The 25,740-nt window shown below is 38.5% G+C and overlaps 1 non-coding gene and 1 pseudogene across 2 annotated transcripts in view; one reads left to right on the top strand and one right to left on the bottom strand.

The window, feature by feature from the left end:
- The window catches only part of LOC108298185, a 44,609-nt pseudogene that overhangs the window by 17,947 nt on the left and 922 nt on the right, over positions 1-25,740 (bottom strand). Inside the window, exons 2-12 of the transcript XR_001822478.2 lie at positions 23,883-24,091; positions 22,728-23,014; positions 19,684-19,872; positions 18,653-18,792; positions 17,850-17,967; positions 17,316-17,504; positions 16,484-16,623; positions 13,749-14,508; positions 13,446-13,560; positions 12,359-12,506; positions 9,118-9,199 (exon numbers count right to left, since the gene is read on the bottom strand). The product of XR_001822478.2 is annotated as a ribosome biogenesis protein BMS1 homolog (transcript). The remainder of the gene's footprint in view (positions 1-9,117; positions 9,200-12,358; positions 12,507-13,445; positions 13,561-13,748; positions 14,509-16,483; positions 16,624-17,315; positions 17,505-17,849; positions 17,968-18,652; positions 18,793-19,683; positions 19,873-22,727; positions 23,015-23,882; positions 24,092-25,740) is intronic.
- On the top strand, positions 1,379-1,482 carry LOC119469858. The gene has a single exon (XR_005198707.1). It is a non-coding gene; the product is annotated as a small nucleolar RNA U13 (small nucleolar RNA).

Raw genomic sequence — 25,740 nt, forward strand, 5'->3', positions numbered from 1 at the left:
AAAAGAAAAGAAAAAAAAAACGAGAGAAATTTCAAAAAGATAAACCAATAATCTAACAAATTTGAAAAAGAACAAACTAAGCCCCAAACAAGCAGAGGAACAGAAATAATAAAGGGCAGAAGTCAATAAAATTGAAAACAGAAAAACAGAGAAAATCAATGAAACAAAAAGCTGCTTATCTGAATAGAATCAACAAAGCTAATTAATTTTAAGACATAGATAAAAACAGAGAGGACACAAACCAACAACATCAGGAATAAAACAAGGGTTTTCAAAAAGGCTCCTGCAGCCATTAAAGAGTATTAAGCAAATACCATAAACATCACCCTCAGAATACCCAAGCTGGTCTCTTGCAGAAGACAGTCAGGGCAACTTCCACTTCCCGGGTCTTGAAATGCCTGGAAAATTGTAAGTTACCAAAATTCAGGCAAGATGAAACAGATAACCTGAATCGTCCTATAACCATTAAAGAAATAAAATTTTTAATGAAGAGCTTCTAAACACAAACTCTCCAAGCTCAGATGGTTTCACTGGAGAATTACACCAAATATTTAAAGAATTCATTCCAATTCTATGCAAACTCTTCCAGAAAACAGAATGGGGAACACTTTGCAACTCATTCTGAGTCTACTATTATCCTGATGCCAAAACTAGATGAAAATGCTACCCCCACAGAAAGGAAACAGAAACCAAAAACAAAACAAAACCAAAAAACAACCACACAGATCAATATCTCTCATGAATGCAAAAAGTCCTTGACAAAATCTATTAAATGGAATCCAACAACACATTGTTGCTATCCACTAGGGGTGGTTGGCAAAATATTACAGAAAATATTTAGGGAAAGTTATAGATTATAGTCTCAAACCTTTGAAAGACCAAAAGGTTTTATTAAGGCAGGTTGAAGACAGCCACCTTGTTAACATTAGCATAGGAAAGAGGTAGAGACTGATCAAAGGCATTTATCCCCACTCTGTTTACTCAAGTTAATTTTGTGCTGGGTGGCCCTCTCCAGGGAAGATCAAATGAGAATTACCTGTTACTAGTATTTACTCTGGGCCAGAACCTAATGCTTTTACCAGTCATAAAACAATTCTCTTAACCATGTTAATTATCTACAACTGTATTAACTTAGACCCTCTGCTGTAAAATCTTGAGGGAATAAATGTGTGGATGAACAGGGAGTCTTGGTCGATTGGTTGCATTCTGCTCTCTAAAAGCAGCCAAGGGTCATCCCTAGCCCACTTAAAACACTGCAATGACGTAAGAGTGCATTCATTCATTCGTCCTTAAGTCAGGGTCTGCAGAGCAGACTTCCACAGACGGTGACCAACATCTCAACACACAAAAAGATTTGTACAAAAATTTTCACCTGGCGATCCTTTGGTAGTTTCTAAGTGTTATATCTGGACGTTGATGCATATGCGTGGGATATGCCACCCTTGAGCCTTGTTACAACATTAGCACGTTAACCATCTGACATGAAAAGAAAAAAAACATGTATTTCATTTTCATTGATGACCAACCAAGTGAGAGTTATTCCAGGTATGCAAGTCTGGTTCAACATTCAAAAAAATGAATCAGGCCAGGTGCGGTGGCTCCTGCCTATAAACCTAACACTAAGAGGCCAAAGTGGGAGGATTGTTGAAGCCAGGAGTTTGAGATCAGCCTGGCCAACGCCGTAAGACCTGGTTCTATAAAACAAAACAAAACAAACAAAAAAATTAGCCACACATTTATAATCCCAGCTACTCGGGAGGCTGAGGCAGGAGGATCACTGGAGCACAGGAGGTCGAGGCTGCAGTGAGCCATGATAGCACCACTGCACTCCAGTCTGGGTAACAGAAGAAGACTGTGTCCCAAAAAATAAAAATAAAAGGATCAACACAATCTATATTAAAAGAATACAGAATGAAACGCATATCCAGATGATCATATCAACTGACACTGAAAGGCATTAGACAAAATTCAACACCCAATCATGATAATAAATAAATACCAGTGAAAAGATTGGGAACAACATAGGAAGTCTACTCTTGGCACTCTTACTCCACATCGTAATAAACGTCCAGACACTGAATTAAGGCAGAAAATTTTAAAACAGAAGGAAGTTTGGGTGTGGTTGCTTACGCCTGTAATCCCAACACTCTGGGAGGCTGAGGCAGGCAGCTCACTGGAGCTCAGGAGTTTGAGAACAGCCTGAGCAACATAGCAAGACCCCATCTTTACCCCCTCCAAAATAAAGTAATTAACAAAAGAAAAGGAAAAGCCATACAGGTTGAAAAGAAAGAACACCGTCCCTATGTTTTGTACACAACTGTATGTGCAGGCAATCCCAGGCAATCTACAAAAACCAAACAAACCAAAACAAAATAAATCCCTCCTACAACTAGTAAGTGAGCTTAGCAGGGTAAAAGATGAACAATGATCAATCAAAATGAAATATTTAGGTTTAAACTTATCAAAACATATTCCCAACCAGTATGCTGTAAATCATAATACTGATAAAGAAATAAAAAACTAGACATATTGTGTTCATATATTTTAATACTTAAAACAGAAAAAGATTATCTCCCAAACCTGATGTATAGGTTTAATGCAATTCCTATCAAAATCTCAGCTAAGTTGTTGTAGACATAAACAAGTTTATTCTAATATTTACATGGAAAGTCACAAGCCCTGGGATAGCTTAACCAATCTTGAAAAAGAAGAATAAAGTAAGAGTAGTCACTCTGCTCAACATTAACACTCACTATAATACTACAGGGACATAGACAGCACGGGTGGCCAAGGGATTGACACATCAAGTCAATGGAATCCAAGAGAACCCAGAAACAGATCCACACAAAAATGCTCAACTTTTTACAAAACTCAAAAGCAATTCAATGGAAGAAGTGTTGCTAGAAAAATTATGTACCCACAGGTAAAAATATAAACCTTGACTTAAGCCTCATGTCCGGTAAAATGAAAAAGTCAAAACAGATCATGGGTGTAAAGAGAAAACAAAAAATACTATAAAACTTTTGGAAAGCAACATAAGGAGAAAATCTTCAGGATCAAAGAATAAGAAATAGTTCCTAGACTTGATACAAATTTCATATTCCCTAAAACAAAAATACTGGTAAATTAGACTTCATCAAAAATACAAACTTTTGCTCTGTGATAGGCCCTGTTAAGAAATTGAAAACTACAGACTAAGAGAAAATATCTTCAAATCACACATCCGATTATGGAGTTAAATATATAATGAACTCACAGTATCCCACCCAACCCAATTTTTAAAAGTGCAAAAAAAAAGGACACCCATGGACATTTTATATCTGTATAGAAGATATAAACATTCACATAAACACGTAAAAAAATGCTCACAATTATTAGCCATCAGGGAAATACAACTTAAAACCACAATGAAATATCACTAATACCTATAACAGCTAAAATAAACAATAGTGAGAACACCACACATTGGCAAGGATGTAAAAAAATTGGATCACTCACGTAATTGCTGGTAGAAACATCAAATGGCTAAACTACTCTGGCAGTCTCCTATGAAACTGCGATTACTATATGATCCAGCAACTGCATTGTTGGACATTTATTTCCCAGAAAAATGGGAAGTGCAAATTTACACAAAAACTTGTGTACAAATGTTCATAGTAGCTCAATTCTAATAGGCAAAAATTAAAAACAGGCCAACAGTTTAAGACCAGCCTGAGCAACACAGCAAGATCCTATCTCTACAAAAAAAACCACAAATATTAGCCAAGTGCAGTGATGCATGCCTGTAGTTCCAGCTACTTGAGGGATGTGGGAAGATTAATAGAGCCTAGGAGGGCAAGGCTATAGCGAGCCAAGATCACACCATTGCATCCCAGACTGGGAATCAGAGCAAGACCATGTCTTAAACAAAACAAAACAAACTGAAAACAACCCAACCCAGCTCGATCTTGGATGAATAAACAAACCAGTACAGCTGTACAATGGAGCACTACTCAGCAATAAAATGAAATGAACTATTGTACATGCACCAACTTGAATGGATCTCCAGGAAATTATGCTGAGTGAAAAAAAACCAGTCATCAAAGGTTATAGACTGTATGATTCTGTTTATTTAATATTCTTGATGATGACAAAATTGTAGAAACAGAAAACATATGGTTGACAAGGGAAGGAACTGGGGCTGGGGTACAGCAGGGGTGTGGGTGTGTTTATAAAACAGCAATACAAGCAATCCTTGTGATGGAACTGCTCTGTATCTTAACTGTTGGTAGACACAAAAATCTACACATGTGCTAAAAGAGCACAGAAGTACACACACACATAGACACACACACATGCATGCACGCATGCACATAAAACTGGAGAAAGCTATATAGGATCAGCAGATTGTATCAATGTTGGCATCCAGGCTGTGACCTTGTGCTACAGTACACATAGTATACATAGTACATATACACACAGATAGTGTGCAGTACAAGATACCAGAGATCTCTCTGTATTTGTTATTACAAGTGCATGTCAATCTACAATTACCTCAAAATTAAAAGATTAGGAAAAAAGCACCACAACATTTTCTTTTGGAAATAGGAATGGGGATTCTTAAGTTCACTTGGAAAATAAGCAAAATCAGGACAAAGCAAAAATATTTACCTTGACTTCTACTCCAGGTAGAAGTTTAAGCCAGGGCAGTAAGGCAAGAAAAATTAAGTCACCCACACAAGAAAGAAAAATTAAGTCACCCACACAAGAAAGAAAGAAAATAAAACCACTGGCATCTATCTTAGCCTCTCTGGAGAGAAAGAGGGTTCCTGTTTGTCTCCCAGAACCATCCCACACAGAAACTGGGGGAACCAGATGAAATTGGACATGGGTGAAAGGTCAAAGCAGAACTTAAAAGCCCAGGCTTTATTGTGCAGAACAGGACAAAAAGCATAAAGAAAAATATAAAAGAAAATAATCCCTGGGACAGAAAGAAGTATTTTCTAAGAAAACCATCAACACTGTTTAGTCAAAGTTTACCCCTCCCCTCCAAACACACACTTGAGATCAGGAGTTTGAGACGAGGCTGGCCAACATGGCAAAATCCCATCTCTACTAAAAATACAAAAATTAGCTGGGCATGGTGGTGGCTGCCTGTAATCTCAGCTACTTGGGAGGCTAGGCCCGAGAACTGCTTGAACCTGGGAGGTATAGGCTGCGGTGAGCTGAGATCATGACACTACACTTCAGCCCAAATGACAGAGGGAGACTCTGTCTCAAAAAAACAAAACAAAAAATATAAGTAATTTAGCAACATTGCAGGATACAAGATCAATATACAAAAATCAAATGCATTTCTTATATATTAGTCATACATGAATACAAGTTGATATGAAAATAAATTGCTGACAGTTGTATAAGATCTGTGTCCTGAAAACCTTGCTGAGAGAAATTAAAGAACAAGATAGTTGGAGAGATACTATGTTAATAGATCAGAAAACTCAATGTGGTTAAGATGTCAATTTTCTCAAAATGTTTTACAAGTTCCATGAAATCCCAATCAAGATTGCAATGGGCTTTTTTGTAGCAATTGACATGCTCATCTTAAAATTTATATGAAAATGCAAAGAACCTAGATTAACCAAAACAACTTTGAAAAGGAGACTAAAGTTTGAAAAACTACCTAAAGTTGAAAACTACCTAATTCCAAGACTGATTAGAAAGCTGTAAGTAACTGAGACAGCACTCGTATTGATATAAAAATAAACAAATATATCAATGGAACAGAACAGAGAGCCCAGAAATATTCACCCATATATGGCCAACCAATACAGAGCAATTTAATGGGGAAAAAAATAGTCTTTCAACAGATGGATATCAATGTCAAAAGGAACCTAAATCCATAGCCAACAACATATAAAAAATTAACTCAAAAAGGATTATAGACCTAAATGTGAAACCTGAAACTGTAAGACTTATAGAATATATTAGACAATTTGTGACATTGGGTTAGGCAAACATTTCTTACATACAATATCAAAAGAATAGTCCATAAAATAAAATTTGGGGCAGGGCACAGTGGCTTATGCCTGTAATCCCAGCACTTTGGGAGGCTGGGGTGGGGGGATCACCTGAGGTCAGGAGTTCAAGACCAGCCTGACCAACATGGTGAAACCCTGTCTCTACTAAAAATACAAAAATTAACTGGGCGGGGTGGTGGGTGCCTGTAACCCCAGCTACTTGAAAGGCTAAGGCAGGAGAATGGCTTGAACCCGGGGAGAGGACGTTGCAGTGAGCTGAAATTGTGTCACACTCTGGTCGACAGAGCAAGACTCCATCTCAAGAAAAAAAAAAAGAAAATTTTGATAAATTGACCTATACCAAAATTAAATACTTTGCTCTATGAGAAACACTATTTAAAAAATGAAAAGATAAGGCACACACTAGGCAAAAATAATTGCATATCACATGTGATACAGAATTTGTATCAAAAATACATAAAATTTCTTAGAATTCAACCAAATTAACATACAAAAGATCTAGACAGACATTTCATCAAAGAAGACACAGATGGCAAATAAGCACATGAAAAAATGCTCAATACCTAATTGGTCACTAAAACTACAGGATACCACTCTACACCTAAAAGAAGGCCTACTATTTAAAAAGACTGCTAACTACCATGTACTGGCAAAGACGTAGAGTGAAGCAACCAAAAGTTGAACAAAGTTACGGTGGCAATGGAAAATGGTATAACCACTTTGGAAAACATTTTAAGAAATGTTGGGACATTTCTTAAAAAATTAAATGTGTACTTACCATAAGACCCATTTAGTACATTCTGAACTACTTATTTATCCAAAAGAAATAAAAGCAGTCATTCATATAAAGATTTTTTTTTTTTTTTTTTTGGAGTTTTCACTCTTGTTGCCGAGGATGGAGTGCAATGGCACGGTCTCGGATCACCGCCACCTCTGCCTCCAGGGTTGAAGCAATTCTCCTACCTCAGCCTCCTGAGTAGCTGGGATTACAGGCATGCACCACCACACGCAGTTAAGTTTTGTACTTTTAGTAGAGACGGGTTTTCTCCATGTTGGTCAGGCTGGTCTCGAACTCCCGACCTTAGGTGATCCACCCAACTAGGCCTCCCAAAGTGCTGGGAATACCAGTGGAGCCACTGCGCCTGGCCTCTAAATATAAAGACTTCTACAAAAATGTTCATAGCAGCTTTACTCATAATAGCCAAAACCTGGAAATAATTGTCTATCAATAGGTTAACAAATAAATAAATAGTTATCCCTCATACATTGGACTACTACTGACCAAATCAAAAGAAATGAAGATGCAACAGCATGGATAAATCTTGAAATGATCATGCTGAGCAAAAGAAGTTAGAAAAGAGTACATATTGTAGGATCCCATTTCTATTAAATTCTAAAGGGCACAATCTACTGAATAGCGACACAAAGCAGCTGAATCTACCTGATGATGGGAGAGGAGAGGTTGGAGGGTTATAAAGTGGCATGAGACAAATGTGTTGTCACCTGTGAATATTCTTTATTCCAGATGTACTAATTATTTTGATTGTGGCGATGGTATATTCATATTATCAAAGCTTAAATTGTACACTTTAAATACTATAGTTTACTATCAATTATACCTCACGAAAGTGACTAAAAAAGAAACTCACCACACTTTCTTTTGAAAACAGAAAAGATGATTCTTAAGTTCCTATGGAAAAAACAGTAAGCAAGTGAGAATAGTCAGGAGAATCCTAAAAAAAAGCCCCCCAGCAGAACAAAAAGAGAAAGAAACTGTTGAGACACAGTTTTAATAACTGGTGTCTTAATAACATGATAAAGCTACATAGGGTTCTAAATTATAATAATTAAACCAAATGATCCAACAGAGATTAATGATATAAAGAAGTCCAGAAAAAAATTACATATATATAAAGAATACATTAATATACTACAGACTAGGCACAGTGGCTCATGCCTGTAATCCCAGCATTTTGGAAGGCTAAGGCAGGAGGACTGCTTAAGCCCAGGAATTCAAGACCAGCCTAGGCCACATGGCAAGATCCCCATCTGTACAAAAATTTAAACATTAGCCAGGCATGGTGGTATACATTTGTGGTCCAAGCTACTCAGGAGGCTGAGGCAGGAGGATCTCTTAAGCCTAGGAGTTTGAGACCAGTCTGGTCAACATAAAAAGACTGCACAGAAAAAATTTCAAATTAGCTGGGTGTAGTGATGCATGCCTATAGTCGTAGCTATTAGGGAGGCTTGGATATGCAAGGCTGAGGTTACAGGGAGCTGTGACCACACCAGCACTTCAGCCTGGGTAACAGAGCCAGATCCTGTCTCAAAATGAAACAAAAAAAACAACCTTCCAAAACCCCATGTGGCAGTTGCAATCCATAAAAATGACTCGATTCTAACACTTATGAATCTATTTTATAAAAATAAAAAATGTGATCCAAGAATTATTTCAAGGTTGTTCAGTGTGGAGCTCTTTATAAAATGATGTTGAAACTACTTAGATGTTGAAAAAATTGTGACTTGAATTATGGTATGATATTTAAATAATAAAAATAAAATCTTTGAACAAATGACAAAAATTATATAAAGTACATCACTTAACCAATCCTCCTGCCAAAATTTATGTAAAGTACAACTAAAAAGGTTTACACACATGACTTTTAAATGACTAGAAAGAAGTACTTCAAGAAGTTAGCAAAGGTCTTTTTATGGGTTGGTAGAATTCTGGTATGTTATGTACTTTTCATTCTAAATTTTCCATAACACATGCTACCTTTATCATCAAAAGAAAAATATAAATGTTATTTGTGTTTATTTTTCACATCACACAAAATCTATTTTAACAAACACATGATAAAATTTATGGAAAGTTCCTCACTTTTCTTTCAGGTCCATAGGTAATCAGTTAGCCAACAGGAGAAAATAAGTTCACCATAAAAAGAAAAACCAGAATATTACCTGGTTCATTACTCCTGTCTGAATTCCCAAAAGCATTTCACAAATGACTATTTTCAACTTGACTATTGTCTAAGATACAGAAAAAAATAAAGTGTAGAGAAACCAGTTCTCCTGAAGAAAGTAGCTCTTTCCTTACCATCTTCTGCTAAGATCTTGGCTGCATCTTTATCGTCTTCCCACTTTCCAGTCACGAAGCAATCTCTGATGCTGTTCATGACCTTATGCAGAAAAGTCAGCACTTAGGTGAGGTGTTCCAATCACTCAGCAAAACAATATAAGACGTGGTAATAGGCGACAACTTGCCTTGAAATATTTTCCACGTTCATGGATAGTCTCACTGCAAATGAGCCTAGGAAACAACTTTACCTTTGACGGAGACAGTTTAACCACAGAGATAAAAAACATTAAGCAGCAGATAGGGAAAGTATTAAATACTACTAGTCTACTGACTTCATAAGTAAACAAACAGATAATTACTAATTCAGCTAATTTTCAATTTTATTAAAGTTTCTAAGGGGGATGCAATGAGACAGTTTACATATTGGTCTTGCTACTCGTTAATCTAAACATGTCTGTTTGAAAACTTAATTCCTATACAATGGGAGAAGTTATATGAGAATTATATATCTGATAATGGACTTATATCCAGAATATATAAACAATGCATACAACTAAGTAATCCAATTTTTGAAATGGGTAAACAATATGAAGATATTTTCCAAAGAATATATACAAATAGCCAATAAGCACATGAAAAGATGTTCAACATCATTATCTATCAGGGAAATGCAAGTCAATACTACAATGAGATACTACCTCACCCCCTCCAGGATGGCTATAATCAAAAAGACAGATAATAACAAGTGTGGTGAAGAAGTGGTGAAATTGGAACCCACATACAGTACCAGTGTGTAAGAAAAACATCACAGTCACTTTTGAAAAGAGAAATGAAAGAGTATATGAGGTGAAAAAAAATCTTTAACTGTTTTCAGTAATCATATTACTCTGACACTGTTTTGTGTGTAATAATAGGATAAAACAAATGAGTAATTATGAGATTCTCTAATTTCATCATCTTCTGATTCAACCAGGGAATAATTGTCTAGTAGAAGAATGAATAAGATGTAGTCCTGAATTCGAACTGGAAATATCTATATGAACTCACCTGCTTCAGGTCACTGAGAAGCCCTAGAAGTGATGACCAACTCATGGCAGTAAGCATTCCCATGCCTAGGCTGTCATGTTGAAATACCATTTTCTACTAAAAGACATCAGAACTTTTTATGGGTGATTCCAAGTGCTCTCTCACATCAGAGAGCAAGGATTGATTAAGGATGACTACGATCATCACATAAAGACTCAGGAGCTGGCGTGCAGAGACTTCCACAGGCCACAGGTGGGATAAAGAGAAGCTTTCATAAGGATAACAGGTGCACCAGCACAAGGCACATCAACTACATTTATATCCATGACATCACAATAATATTTACAAACAAGTATCCTTTGGAGAATCACTCTAAAAACTGATTTAAAAATCAAGTATTTACCCTATATATTTGGAAGTGGATAACCAAATAGTAGAAGAGGAAACGTTTCTCTTTAAAGAAGTATTACAGCTAATAAATAAAGAGAAATGATGAATAGAACATCACTACTCTATGTTCTTAAGAAGTTAATGGTTCTAGGCATTGATCATCAACAACCGATAACATTTAACTCATTAAAAACACACAACTGGTCTTTATGCGCCTCCTAATCAGAAAACACCACCACCTGGAAAGCAGTTTTGCTGAAAAATAAAAATCAAATTTAAATACTATTCAACTGCTAGATGTTTTGTCCATCAGGTAACTAGAACCACATGGCTATTTAAAATAATCTTAACCAAGATTAAATAAAATTTAAAATTTATTCTCCAGTCTCACTAGCAGCTCAGTAGCCACAACCCCCAACTCAGATACACATTCTGCTCATCACAGTTCTATCAGTTTTGCTCCCTACCCATTCACAGGAAATATAGGAGGGCCTGAGAAACTGCAGAGGGATGCAAAGCAATCCAGGAAATCCAGAAGAAAAGAAACTATACAGACCAATGACGTGGTTTCTTAAATAAAATGTAACCAAAAAAAGAAATGAAAAGGAAGATTGTTGACTAAAAAATTTAAGATAGACTGAAAAAGTCATGAAAATCAGGTAAAAGTAAACTACGATGCTTATGGAAGCATGGAGGAGGAAACAAGGAAGAAAAGGAAAGAATCACCATAAGAGGCTGGACCACACCTCTTTCTACCGGGAGAAAGGGGACCCTGGTTGGTGTTGCAATCAAGCAGCAAAGTTTGATTTCGCAGCCTGAGTGCTGAATACAGGGGTATTCATCTTCTGGCAACCCATTAAGTTAAACAACTGTTTTCACGTGGTTTTCTATAGTCGTATTAAATTTCACCATCAAAAATGCTTCAGTAAAATCTCATAAAGTACATTATTACCTGGCAAATTAAAATTGGCAGGATGAGAGCAACTGGGCCTCTGTGAGAAGTGTTATCTAAGCCAAACTGAATTGACAGAAAAAAAGGTAGCCTTTGGAAGATCAGAACATTCCAAAAGAGAATATAAAGAAAGGGGTTGGTGCGATGGCTCACTCCTGGAATCCCAGCACTTTGGGAGGCCAAGACAGGAAGATCACTTGAGCCCAGAATTTGAGACTCTAGCTCAACATGGTGAAACATTGTCTCTACAAAAAATGCAAAAATTAGCCTGGCCTGGTGGCTCATGCCTACAATCCCAGCTATTCCAGAGGCTGAGGTGGGAAGATCCCTTGAGCCCAGGAGATCTAGGCTGCATTGGACCATACACTCATGCCACTACACTCCACCCAGGACTGCAGACCAAGACTGTGTCTCCAAAAAAAAAAGAGACAGGGAAATAAAAGATCTAAGAGTCGGAGGAGGGAAAGCTGTGGCAAGTTTCAGTGTGACTACAAAGTGGTGGGCTACAGGAAGAACATTTATAGGTATCACAGATTTCTGTATGCTTACAAATAGCAGAAACTATAAATGTTAACTCAGGGATGCTACATATATCCTAGTGACGAGACGCAAAATACATCAGATATATAAAAACTTATGTGTGATACTTCAAAATAAAGATTTGCACTATTGTCCACACTAGAACCTAAACCTGTCTTCCGTGGGCCATGCACATGGTCTAACTAAACTCAGAACCTGTTATTGCTTAGGATGGATGAAGTACCCACTACAATATCTAGATGACCTGTCATCCTATAAAAATAAGAAGCCAACAACAGGTAAGCAATATTGACATCAGACAATCTTATTCTAGAACAATTCTCTAATAAATCAAACGTACCACCCCCTTACCTCCTCTAAATTTCAGTCATGGGGCGCCTCCACAAGAAATCTGGAGCAGTCCAAAGAGTCGGCCTTGTGTTTACACTCTCTGTCAGGCTGGGTGACACAAAATAACCCTCCAAACTCTTCTTGAGTATCATCATCTTCTTCATTATCTCTGCCTCTAAAGAGAAGACCATGGCAGAAAAGTGAGAACAAAAACTACAGCCCTAGAGAACTCATTGTTTTTAACTAGTTAGGCTATGAGTCTTTGAATTCAGGAACTGAGGGTCTCTGTCTGTGGGGGGTATGATGATAGCCAAATATGAGTCAGGTACTGAGAAGCCGGGTCAGCCACAAGTGAAGAGAGGCCAGGAAGCTATTGCTCTACATGTGTGGGGGCTCCTGTGCTCCTGCATGGCGGCAGCTAAGCGGTCGAGGAGGACTGAGAATATTAAGGGGCGAGGAAGGGAAGGGACATTTAAAAGCAGAGCTGTAGATCACTAAAGAAGAACTCTAAAGAGTGTTGAGCCTCTCATCACTGAGAGTATACCTAAACAACACCTGAATGAAAATCAGTACACACAACTCCCATTTCAGTGTGCTGAGCCCAAATGTCTCACCATGTCGCCTTGATTTCATCGTGCAGTAGCCAGGCACAATATGAAGTTCACCACTATAGATTTATTTTTATATTAATTCTACCACAAAGAACATACAGGTAAGTTTAATAAAGCATAAAATCAGAGGACAAGGGCAAAAGGGAGAACAAAATGTATGATACAGGGTTCTCATTTTCAGAAAGGAACAAATAAATATTTTTATGGGCAGAAATATTTTTTTGGCACTAAATTCTACAAAAAATTTCTCATTAAAAAGAGGACATCACATGATGCAATGACAGTATTTGCATCAAGTTTTACAGCAAACCCCTAAGTGTACTTCACAAAACCAATGTGTGGTCCTCATAAGCTGATGATTAAAGACATCTACCAAATAGGAAATGTGATGGCCAGCAATTATGGATGTCAACAATACCAGCCCAATCCTCCAGCCAATTCCCTCATCTCCTTTTCAGAAAATAATCACAGAAACTGAAACGTTTCCAGCTCTGAACCAGAATTCTTTACCTGTCCCATAAATAAGCTTTTTGAGGTTTGGAGCTGCTTGCTGCTGCCTCAGAAATGCCTCAGCTGCCTTTCTGGAAAGGTCTTCCTTCCACTTGAGGGCACCTGAAATGACCAACATCAATATCCAGTGAGGCTTGTTTACGTGTCTCCCCTCCCTCAAGACCATCCACAATGCAGCATCTCAACAGTTAACAAATCTTAAAATCAAAAGACCCCCAAATGTAGACGTTCCTTTGGGTACCATTTCGACAGTCAAGTTCATAGTAGCAACCAAAAAAATTTAAGCTTACCTGAGGTTTCTGTGGTATTCTTCTTCTCTTCATTGAAATCTTCTTCCTCTTTGAGTAAATCTCTGTATCACTGGTCTCATCAATTAAGTTCCTTGACCCCAGTTTCTGACCACTGCCCACCTGAGAAGGCCTTGAAAGCTTTTTCCTAAGAGCTTCTTGATTTTCTGAGTCCTCTTCCTCTGTACTGAGCGAGGAGCTTTCTTCAGATTCATCTTCAGATGCAAACACCTCTTCAGCTGTGCAATGCCCAGAATCAGAAATGGTGAGGGCTGCTTTCTTCATCAGCAAAGACTTCTCCAGATTCACATGGTCACTCTGGTGATTAGCTGGCGACAGCTCTGTTTTACTAGCTTCTCCAACAGCCTTTGATCCTGAAATGCCCCTCTTTCCTGCAGTGCAGTCCTCTTCCACAATGCTTTCATCAGCTTCCTCCGCTTCCCCTTCTTCTGCTGAGCTCCTCTCAAGGTCATCATCACTGTCAGCAAATGCTGGCAAATCTACTTCACTGTCTTCTTCTAACTCCTCAAGTTTCCATCGTTTGATGCCCTTAGCAGTCATACACTCATCAGTCACCTCAGCATTTTCCTCCTTGTCTGCTTCCTCATCACTAGAGCCATTTTCCAACCTGTCATCTTCAGACATTTCATCATCATCTTCATCGTCACTATCTCCAGATCCATCTTCCTCACCAAAAGTGGCTTTCCAACACATTCGACCAATTTTCAAGTCCGTTTGTTTTTCCTCCTTTGGCATCAACACCCTATATTATTACCAAGGAAATGCAAAATAATTCAATTTGTACATTAATCAGCTAATCTAGAAATGGCAATATAGTCAATGAAAATACAAAGAAATAGAAAGATGTCAAGGAATTGTTTAAGATGACATAAAACATGAGAAAAAAATGATCTGATAAACATTGTTAGAGTTAATAAGCAAAGTCAGGCATGGTTCCCTAATACCACACTTCAAAACAACTTACAGAGAGAATAAAGGAATAACCCTCTTAAAAAAAAAAAAAATCCATTTTAGAAAAATATTGCTGAAAAGGGAAGTTAATATTTTGTAGATCTTTTGGAAAGCTGATTTATTTCTAAGCTAAAAACACATGATTCTTCAGAGAAATGGCTGAGTCTGGGCCCAAAGCAGAAAGAGGGCAAAATGAGCCTGATCATCTTTTTCTGTGAGAAAGAAATACTCAAAGACTAACAAAGACAGTTGAAAGAACAGAGGAGACAGGCTGAAGGCTCCCACTGCCGAATCTGGGACAGCACAGGCATCAGAAAGGATAATGATAGTGAAGAAAAATAACCCATGGAATAAAATGCAAGTGCATTAGTCAGCAGTGATACCGAAATAAAGGGGAGAAGGGAAAGTTCTTTGTTAAAAATGCCAGCTAACGAATGTAGGACGAGTGACAGAGGAAAAAATTCCATTTTAAGTCACCAGTGCCACAACTGACAGAGAAGAATCATCAGGAGGCTAAAATCACAGAATGAAAGAAAGCTGTATGAAGCTGTTTAACGTAGCATGATATATAAAATTATGAAAACATAAATTAGAAAACACTAAAAATCATACCATAAGAGATGGGTAAGTTAGAATACAGCAATAATAGGCCAAGCATAGTGGCTCACATCTGTAATCCCAGGACTTTGGGAGACCAAGGCAGGAGGACAGCTTGAGCTCAGAGGTTCCAGACCAACCTGGGCAACATAGTGAGACCTCTTCTCTAGAAAACAATAAAAAAATTAGCCGGGAGTGGTTGAAAGGACACAGGAGACAGGCTGAAGGCTCCCACATCCCAGGTACTTAGGGGACTGAAGCGGGAGGATCACTTGGGCCTGGGAGTTCAAGGTTGCAGTGAGCCAAGATCATGCTACTGCACTGCAGCCTGGGAGACAAAGTGAGAACTTATCTCAAAAACAAACAAACAAACAAAAAGAATACAACAATAATAACAAAATGATGACTACATAAAGACTGTATAGAAAAAGGAAATGCTTGGAATATAGAAATAAAACTATGTATTTTAACTCTAACTATATTAGAAGGGAGTATTCTTATAGACAAGGATGACTAGAAGGATACGCAAAAATGAAAATAGCTAATAATGCTCATTATAAAAGAGAGATCTTTTGGTGAACACTTTGTATCTGTCAGGCATTGTGCTAGGTAGTTTATGCACATTGCAAAAAATTTTCTGATAAATTTTACTGGGAGTCATAAATCAATACAACAAAACAAATGTTTTACAAACATCCACTATGTATAACGGCACACAAATTCCCAACCTAGACTGAAAAATAATTTACATAAGCCACACATCAGTGGAAACCTACCCATGGGAGATAATACAACATAATCTAAACAAAACTTTCAGAGACAAGGCACATGGCTTCTGGGCAGCCACAAGCTCCCTGACTCTGCTCTAGTGTTTTGGCCACCAAAAGAAAGCCCAGTGGCCTCAGGTCTTTTAAAAACAAAAAACAACTTATGGAAGGTGGTGTGGCACTTGAGGAATATTTAGGGTCTGTTGAAAGATGCATCCTGTATTTTATTTCAAGAAAATACTACCTTGTAATGTCAGGTATGTGAAGAGCCCTCAGAGACACATGCACACACAAAGAAAACAAAACAACCTGGAATAATCCCACCAAGATGAGTTCTGATGGCAGAACTATGCATCTCTGTAATATATCCTTTTATTAAAAATAGAGAAAAAGCAGACTTACCCTTGACTATCTATATCCTCCAACCCAAGTGCCTTGGAATCAGAAAACAACATCACTCGACTTGAAGCCATCTTGGCATCAATGGTGGAATGGGTGGAGATGAGACTCTGGACCAGCTCATGGGTGGACCCCACTTCGTCCTGTCAAGACCACCAAGAAAGGGGACATGAAGAAAGTATGAAGATCCTGGAGAGACACTGTTTTCACTCAGTTTCTCAAAATTACCTTAGAGATATTTCCTGAGAAACTTTCTTAATGCCTCAAAAAGCAGAGAAGAAAATCTTTACAATAAAGCCTGAAATGGATCCCCATCTCCATTAAACTTTTCCAAAGTTCAGGGAGTATAAAAACCTAAACACCTACCTAGAAAAACCTCAGTTCCAATGCTACAGCCACAATGCTAGCTTTTCTAACATTTTAAAATAACCCTGATTTTAACCCAATACAATTTATCTTCAGAACTAAGAAATAAACATTTGAAACCCACTTTAAAATACAGAGAAGACCACTGTGAATGAGAAAAAGAAAAAGACCAATGAGAGTTGGAAAGCACATTGATTTTGTAGAAACAAGAATGGGCCGTGCAGGTGCCACACTGGCAGCAGTGCCCTCACTGGGGCCATGGATCAAGGAGGCATGGAGGACAGGACTCTTCTTGCTATAATGAAAAAAAAGTTTTCTTTTTATTCTATATATTTACAATATGCATTTGGACCTTTATTATAAGTACAAGAGAAAAGTCTTCAATAAATAAAAGCTGAGTACATTACTTTTGTGATTAAAAAATAGATTAGGAAAGAAGAATGAATTCAGAACAATGACTGTGTCTCACCAATGCCTGAAAATCGTGGCTGCCACCAAGGTCAACATAGACAGCATCTTTATCGCACAGCACACCCCCAACTCCAGAAAGAGGTGCATAAACCAGCTGCTTCTTCTCATTTAAACAGCACTTCTGTTGTTCAGGAAGAGCACAAGGGTCTGGGAGGAAATACGTCACTCATGGTGAAATCTCCTACACCTAGAACACAGGACCCTTTTAAAAAGCCAGCTTCAGCTGACAAGAAGTCAATCAGTAAGTACCTACTGTTCACTGTGGGGATAAAATGATCCACAGTCCAAGGGCTTAAACCATGACACTAAAGAAGGGCATTGTGCCACACTGGAATAGTGCCCCTCTCACTACAAGACAAGAGGTCAGAGAGGAGGGGATTCGATAACACCATTGCAGGCCTAAACATAGCTGGGTTTAAAACCTCCAGCAAGGCCACCTTCCCTTGTTTGGTCATTTTTCAGTTTTCCTGAGAAATGAAGCAATCTCGAGAATCCCATGTGTAATTCTAGCATTCTAACAACAAGACAATACCTGGCATGTGAATCTGGCTTTTATTTTTCAAGTGCGCTCCTCTTAACCATAAAGTGACACCTTCCGGTCACATTTGATGTTTGTTCGGATATCCTCTGTGTTTGTCAAATCTTCCATCCTAGAAAAATAAACTCAGCCATACAGCAGAAATGAATGCCAGAACTTCCTATCCCTCCTTTCATGTGTCAGTGACTCATCACACTCTTGTCTGCTAAGCACGCAGAAATAAGGAAGCAGTGTTCACCATCCACCAGAGGAAAAGGGACAGACACACAACTGTGTCTCTAGGCTGAAAGTGGCACTCATTCCATAAAAAACCAGACAGGGAGATGACGTCCACCTGGGGTCAGGGAAGAGTGAAGAACATATTCAGAAAATCCCTTTCTGGAAGAAGGTGAGCCTGTACTCTGGGACTTTTACTGTGATGTGGATTCTGGCAGGTGGAAAAAGGGTATTCCAGGCTGAGAAAACCACGAGGAAGAGTGCAAAGGAAGGAAACTGAAGGCACACACAAACAAGGCAGCATCACTGAAACCTGAGGTTGAATGTAGGATGGGGCCATATCCTGTAGGCTTAAATGCTTCCAAATCCACCCATTTTCCTAAACATCTCATAATTAATTTACTCCCAAAGGCACAGCATCTTGGAGCAATAAGTAAGTAGACATTTTCCATCAACTACACTTCTACCCCCACTATTCAAATTGGCACAAAATAAATCCTATCACTGTTCTTTTCTTTTTCTAGCCTTCTTAATTTTGAAATATATGGCCCAGGAAGAAAAAGTTTACACTCGCTTTTTACCTGTCTGTCAGGATATAAGGGTGAGTTTTCCATGTGAGAGGCCTAAACTTCGTAACTGTAATAAAACGGCCCATGTTGTGGATTTCTTGGTTTTGATATTCTCTATGCGCCATTCCAGAAAGGTAGAAGAGCTTTGCACCCTAAACATTAAAGGAAAATTAAAACTTAAATTTCAATTAAATTCTTATTAATACTGCTGCAAAATAAAAACTCTAAACAAGAAGCAATTGTAAGAAGGGAGACTTCCAGCAAACCACTGTCCTGAGGCTTCCAGAGCCTTGCTGCCTTCTTTCAGGACTTATTAGAACCCCACAGAGGCAGACTGCTCTGCAGCTGAGCAGAAGTGTCTAAGAATGGTGAGGAGAAGGAGGTGAGGCCTCTGAACACAGAAACAGTTCTGTGGCCAATGAACCAAAGCAGTATGCAAAGGAAGGGGCAGTGCCTGGTCCTATAACTGCGAGGAACTCCTGATATACTCTATTTAAAGTCCCGATCCCAAAACAGCCAGACACTACCTGGTGCAGCAGGTAAAAGAGACCAGTGAGATACACCAAGAGGCTCAGAATAAGCAGTCTCTTGAGGGAAATCTTCCAGAGACTGTGAAAACACACACAGAAAGGAAATTCCAGAGGTGAATGCTATAGAGATGTTTAATAATGTCTCTTCAGTCTTTTTTTTTTTTTTTTTTAGATGAAATCTCACTCTGTCACCCACACTGGAGTGCAGTGGCGCCATCTCGGCCCACTGCTATCTCGGCCCTCTGCCTCCCAGGTTAAGGCAATTCTCATGTCTCAGCCTCACAAGTAGCTGGAATTGCAGGCGCATGCCACCACACCGGCTAATTTTTGCATTTTTATTAGAGATAGGTTTGGCCATGTTGCTCTGAGCTCGAAACTCCTGGGCTCAAATGATCCGCCCGCCTCTGCCTCCCAAAGTGCTGTTATTACAGGCATGGGCCACTGTGCCTGAAATCTTCAGTCTATTTTAAAAAGATTATACTGTTAGTATCCAACAATCATTTCTCTTCCTACTAGGTAAACTTCTCTCCAGAACCTGTGTTTTAATTGCTTCTTTGTCTTCTTCAGTTGCTTATTATGCTTGAAGGAGTCCGGGTGGGTGAGAACTCCCATAATTTTAGGGAAGCCATGTACTTGACAGATGTTTAGAAACTCAAACGTTTCCATTTCAAACCCAAAGCTGGCATCTATAAGCATCAGTACCTAAAAGCAGAACACATCATTTCTCAAAGAAACTACCAAAACACACCACCTACACTAGGGGTTGGCAACTGGCCCATGGGCCAAATCCAGCCCAACTCCTGGTTTTGTAACTAAACTTTAATTGGGACACAGCCACATAATTCATTTACATATTATCTATGGCTGCCTGTGCACTACAACTGCAGAGCTAAATAGCTGCAAGAGATATGATCCACAAAGCCAAAAATATTTACTATCTGACCCTTGACAGAAAAGTCCCAATCCAGACTAAATCAAATGACTAATAGGCATCACCCTATTAGTGAGAAACCACCAACCTCTGACTTGCTTTAAAAGGTAACCATAAGACAACGGCCACTAGGATACAAACTTTCATTTTAAGAATTTCAATGTATGAGAAGTACTCAGAAAAGGCTGGGTCTAACCTGGACCTTACCTAAGAAATCCTAATTTAAAGAAGCGAAGTTTTCTGTAAGGTATTTTTAAGCCAAATAACAGGTCTCTTGACACCCAAAGAATGGGAAGAAAATGATAATCAATGAAATATTAAATATGTTTTAATCTCCTCATAGAAAAAAAATTTGTTTTTTGCTGGGAAGTATGCAGTGGAAACCTTCATCTTTATGTTGATTTGTATAACTCAATTGCTCATAATTTTTTTTTAAGTCAAAATATAGTATGATTATGATGAATCGTAGTCTGTAAGAAAATTTAAGCAGGTAAGACCAATTTTTAAAATTTAAGACACTTCAAAGATGCAAAATAATTTCAGAATCGATTCCTGGAAACTTCTAGTTTTAATATTAAAGACACTTCTGTTCTTATCTTTCCTTAGACAACTAAAAATAACAACAACAACAAAAAAAATGGAAACAGAAATGCCCATCTTTGATTAAACTGAGAAACATTCAAAATCCGAAACCACAGAATATATGAAGCTGGGCTTGTGAGAAAGCACAGCTGTCACTGCAGACTGAGGCAGCAAGCAGAGACCTCTAGCAACACTGGACCAGCTCAAAGGACAGGTGGAATATCTTCACATCACATCTGATGCCACAGAGTGCCAAAGGGCAAGCAGCTGGTTGTAGGGTCAGGAAGAACAGGGGGCAAACAGTACCTCAGCTGCCAATCTTTGTCATCTAAGCCAGTGTTACTCCCCTAATCCACACACACATGTACGCACCTAAATTTACATATTGTGTGTGCCTCTGTGTACTCAGGAGGCTTTGACAGCCCAGAGCAGAGCAAGCAACATAAGGTAGGCTAAATAAATTATGGTGTATCCAAAGAATGGATTAAAAAGGAGGAAGAACTACAATACTTACTGATTACATACCTTCAAGCTATATAACACGAAAAAAGCAAAGCACAGAACAGTGTGTCAAATAAGCTACCATTTGTGTTTTTAAAGGGTGGCGTGTGTGTTTATACACATCTGGAAGGATACTGCTCTGCAGGGATCTGAGAGACCAGCAGTTAGAATAGGGAAAAAGAAAATGTGCATTGTGTGTACCCTGCATTACAGTTAGAGTGCTTTACCGTGTGTGTGTGTTCCTTTTGAAAATCTTAAAAAGATTTACATAATAGGCATCTCTCTCAATGATGGTTAAGAGGCTGTGAAGGGTAGCAGGGAGGTTAACAGATAAAAAAAATACACTTCAATAAAATAAATTCTAGTGTCCAACAGCACAATAGGGTGGCTATAATTTTAATTTAGAATAACTAAAAGAATGAAATTGAAATGTTCCTAACACAAAGAAATGATAAATGTTTGAGGTGATAGATATCCTAACTACCCTGATTTGATCATCACATATTGTATACTTCTATCAAAATACCACATGTACCCCATAAATATGTACAACTATTATGTATTCATAATAATTAAAAATAAAAATGTAATGGCATCTCTTAATATGTATGTCTTCAAAATTAGAAACTTGCTACATTTTAAATAAAAGAGAAACAAATGACTTCTTTCAACTATCCCAATCATTTCAAGTACACAAGATTTAGTAAGCTTACACTACATTAGTAACGACACTTTTTTTTTATTAACAGAAGCATTAAATGTTCAAAATTTGAATGTTATCTAGATTAAGGTAAAAAGAAAATGGTCAAGAAAATATGGGCTGGGCACAGTGGCTCACGCCTTTAGTCCCAAAACCTTGGGGGGCCGATGCAGGCAGATCCCTTGAGCCCAGGAGTTTTGAGACCAGCCTGGGTCACATGGGGAAACCCCATCTTTCCAGGGAAAGGAAAAAAAAAAAAAAGGAAAAATTAGCCAGGCATGGTGGCATACACTACTCAGAAGGCTAAGGTAGGGGGATTGCTTGAGCAGCCTAGGTGGTTGAGGCTGCAGTGAGCTGTAATCACCCCACTGCACTCCAGCCTGTGCCACAGAGTAAGACTCTGTCTCAAAAAAAGAAAAATATGGATGCTCCAAAGATAAAGAAAAGCCTCAATCCAACTATATTATTGCAATAACAAAAGATTTCAGACTGTACATTGCCATTCTCCCACTGGAAGCTTGTTTCATTTTCCCTCAAATTTGGAAAGGTCACCATCTCCCAAAGCAGACAAGTTATCATAGGAAAAAGAGAAAACTCACTTCCACCAGCATGTGGCTTCATAAGGGCAAGCATGTGCGCCTGGTACATGGGAAGTGTGTGCTATCTGTTAAATGATGTGTTCACGAGGTGACCAGGCCTCCTAGGCCCTTCCAAGGAACATACCTGGCAAAGCCATAGGGAAGTCATGATAAGACATGTATCACATCCTTATCTCTGAGAACTTACCCTTTTCTGAAGCTATAGCCAACTTACTAAAAGCATGAGAGGTTAACATGACGTGACAATCTTTAATATGTTCCACAAGAAAACAACAAACACATGCATGTTCCTTAGATGACAACAGCCACACCAACTGTGTCTGTGGCAGCATCTCCTACCTGACATGATTGTCACTGGGCCTCTGATCTCCGTCAAATTCTGCCAGGTGAAGTTCCGAATGAGGCATTGTATCAAAGTTTTCTTTCCAACTTTTTGGAGGCCCCATCACCACCACCACTATTGGTGGGGGCTCTAGTGGAGTTCGATCAACCACTGGAATATGATGCTTCTTTGTCTTCAAATCCTGAGTTCTATTCATGAAAACCAAAAATAGTAAACTCATTTTCAAAATAGAGTAAAAGGTATCAATCTTATAAGTAGGCTTTTTTTTTTTTTTTTTTAGTATACTTATAGAGAGTACTTTAGTATTTTAGAGAGTGCGACAGACAATATATAAATATATTAACTTTTTAATTTCTGGCCCCCATCCAAATAATTGCTATTTGATAACATGTAACAAGATGACTTCAATAGTATATAGAGTTGAAAATTAAACACCCCTTGTATCTGACTGGGTTTTATGAGTGACTAATAGTAAAAGGTAACTACCAAGGCAGTGCATCATACCAGATAAGAGCAGAAGCTCTAGAGTTAAATTTGACTCTTCTATTTACTGGTTATATGATTGGAGATAACTTGTTTTCTTGACCTCAGTTTTCTTATCCCCAAAATGAGGGCAGCCTTACTCTGGTAAGGCTGTTGGAAACATTTAGTTGAAAAATGTTTAAAGTACATTGCTAGGCATATCACAAGTACTCACTAAACAAAGCTATGTTAGTATTAAATACTGTAATTTTTTAATTTTATATGGCAACTATGTAAAACATATCCAGAGGGAAAAAGCACATTTATTACCACAGAAACAGTTTAAAGTTTAGGAACAAACAAATTCTATGAATGCTTTTATCTTGGGCAAGAAACACCAACCAGTGTGCAGATGCTGAAGGCAAGACAGCTTCTATGGGAAAGATTTCTCATGTTTTAGTGAAAGCCACACAGCATGCATCTCCATGTCCTCTGGAGCTGGACTAGACTCGTGAATCCAAATGTCACCTGTTAGAGGCTCCTAATATTTAAAAAGCATCAGTGGAAGAACCACCAGACTGTAGCCAAACATACCTGTGAAAGGGTCGAGCCATCCACACAGCAGACTGAACTGCAAAAGCTTTGGGATTTCTCTTCTGGGAATCTTCTTTGTCTCCTAGCTGGAGATCCTGCAGATGCCGCTTCTTTTTCTTTTCAATTTTGGGCCCACTGTTTTTCTTTCTGTGTTCCTTCTGTTCCTTATCCTCCATAGTGGCTATTTACCAATAACAAGTAACTCTAACCTACAAGGAAGAAGGTTGGGGTAAGGATGTGGGAGAAGCATTTTACAATCCAGGCAATACCCAGGGAAAAAACAGTAAATTTCATTTATTTCTTTATGAAGAGATAATGTATTTGTTCACTGAACAAGGGTGGAAACTGCTTAACCATCCCCAATTTCATTTCTGTTATGCTATAAATTAGATGAGTTACCTCTGCAAAGGTTTCATTTTATGGTTAAGTTACTTTTTAATCATCTTAAGTGTTGATATCAAAAGTATTTATTTCTTCAAGGGTGGAAATATTCTGTATCTGTACTTTACAGCCATTTAGCCATTCGCCACATGTGGTTACTTAAAATGTACTTAGAGAAACTGAAAAAATGAATTTGTAATTGATTCCACTCTATAAATGGTCACATGTGGCTACCATACTGGACAGCTCAGACTTAGATATCAACGGGACTAATGAAGTGATTTCCTAACTTAAACTAAAACTTAAATTTCAATAAAAACATGTAAAAACTTTTTTTTTTTTTGAGGCAGAGTTTTGCTCTTGTCACCCAGGCTGGAGTGCAGTGGCAAAATCTTGGCTCCGTTTCCCAGGTTCAAAGTGATTCTCCTGCCTCAGACTTCCAAGTAGCTGGGATTACAGGCATGCACCACCACACCCTGCTAATTTTGTATTTTTAGTAAAGATGGGGTTTCACCATGTTGGCCAGGCTGGTTTTGAACTCCTGACCTCAGGTGATCCACCCGCCTCGGCCTCCCAAAGTCCTGGGATTACAGGTGTGAGCCACGGCGCCAGACCTAAAAACGTTTTTATGAACCTCCAATATGATCGCAGTATTACTTTTAGTACCTGTTGACTCTGTAAAACTTCTAAATTACAACTCATCTACATACATTTGAAAAATAGCAGTTATCTGTATGTGTGAGAAATGACTGGTTCTAGATGATGCCTGGAGATTCCATGGACTTACAGAGATCCTTCCAGTGATTTCTGAGCTACCTGGCAATCTGTGGCCAATAAGTTGGTAATCACTGAATTAGTGAGCTTTTAGAAAATCGGGGTACATAAAATCTGACAGCTTGTTTTTAAAAAGGTGGGGCAGGGTGCCATTTAATTCAATTAAGGTACTGTATTAATTCCATTTAATAAATATTTGTATCTGTCTATGATGTGCTAGGCACTGTGCCAGTAAATGGGTACAGCTATGATCTGATTTGCAGAGGGAAATCCAAACTAGTATCTTCCATGCCATGCAATGAGGGATACATTGGAAGACTGCACTGGAGCATTGAGGTGAGTCAGAGGCTTCCCACAGGCACATATACCAGTGTGGAAAAAGAAAGTGTTTGTTTCTTTTTTTTTAAGACAAGAGTCTCGCTCTGTCGCCAGGCTGGAGTGCAGTGGCGCCATCTCAGCTAACTGCAACCTATGCCTCCCGGGTTCAAGAGATTTTCCTGCCTCCGCCTTTGGAGTAGCTGGGACTACAGGTACGCGCCACCACGCCCAGCTAATTTTTTTCCATTTTTAGTGGAGACGGGTTTCACCAAGTTGGCCACGATGGTCTCGATCTGTTGACCTCGAGATCTGCACACCCAGGCCTTTCACTGGGATTGACTGGCGTGAGCCGCTCCGCCGGGCCCATTAAGTCTTTTTTTTTTTT

Source organism: Cebus imitator, unplaced genomic scaffold, assembly GCF_001604975.1.
Source record: "Cebus imitator isolate Cc_AM_T3 unplaced genomic scaffold, Cebus_imitator-1.0 Scaffold910, whole genome shotgun sequence".
NCBI classification, from domain to species: Eukaryota; Metazoa; Chordata; class Mammalia; order Primates; family Cebidae; genus Cebus; species Cebus imitator.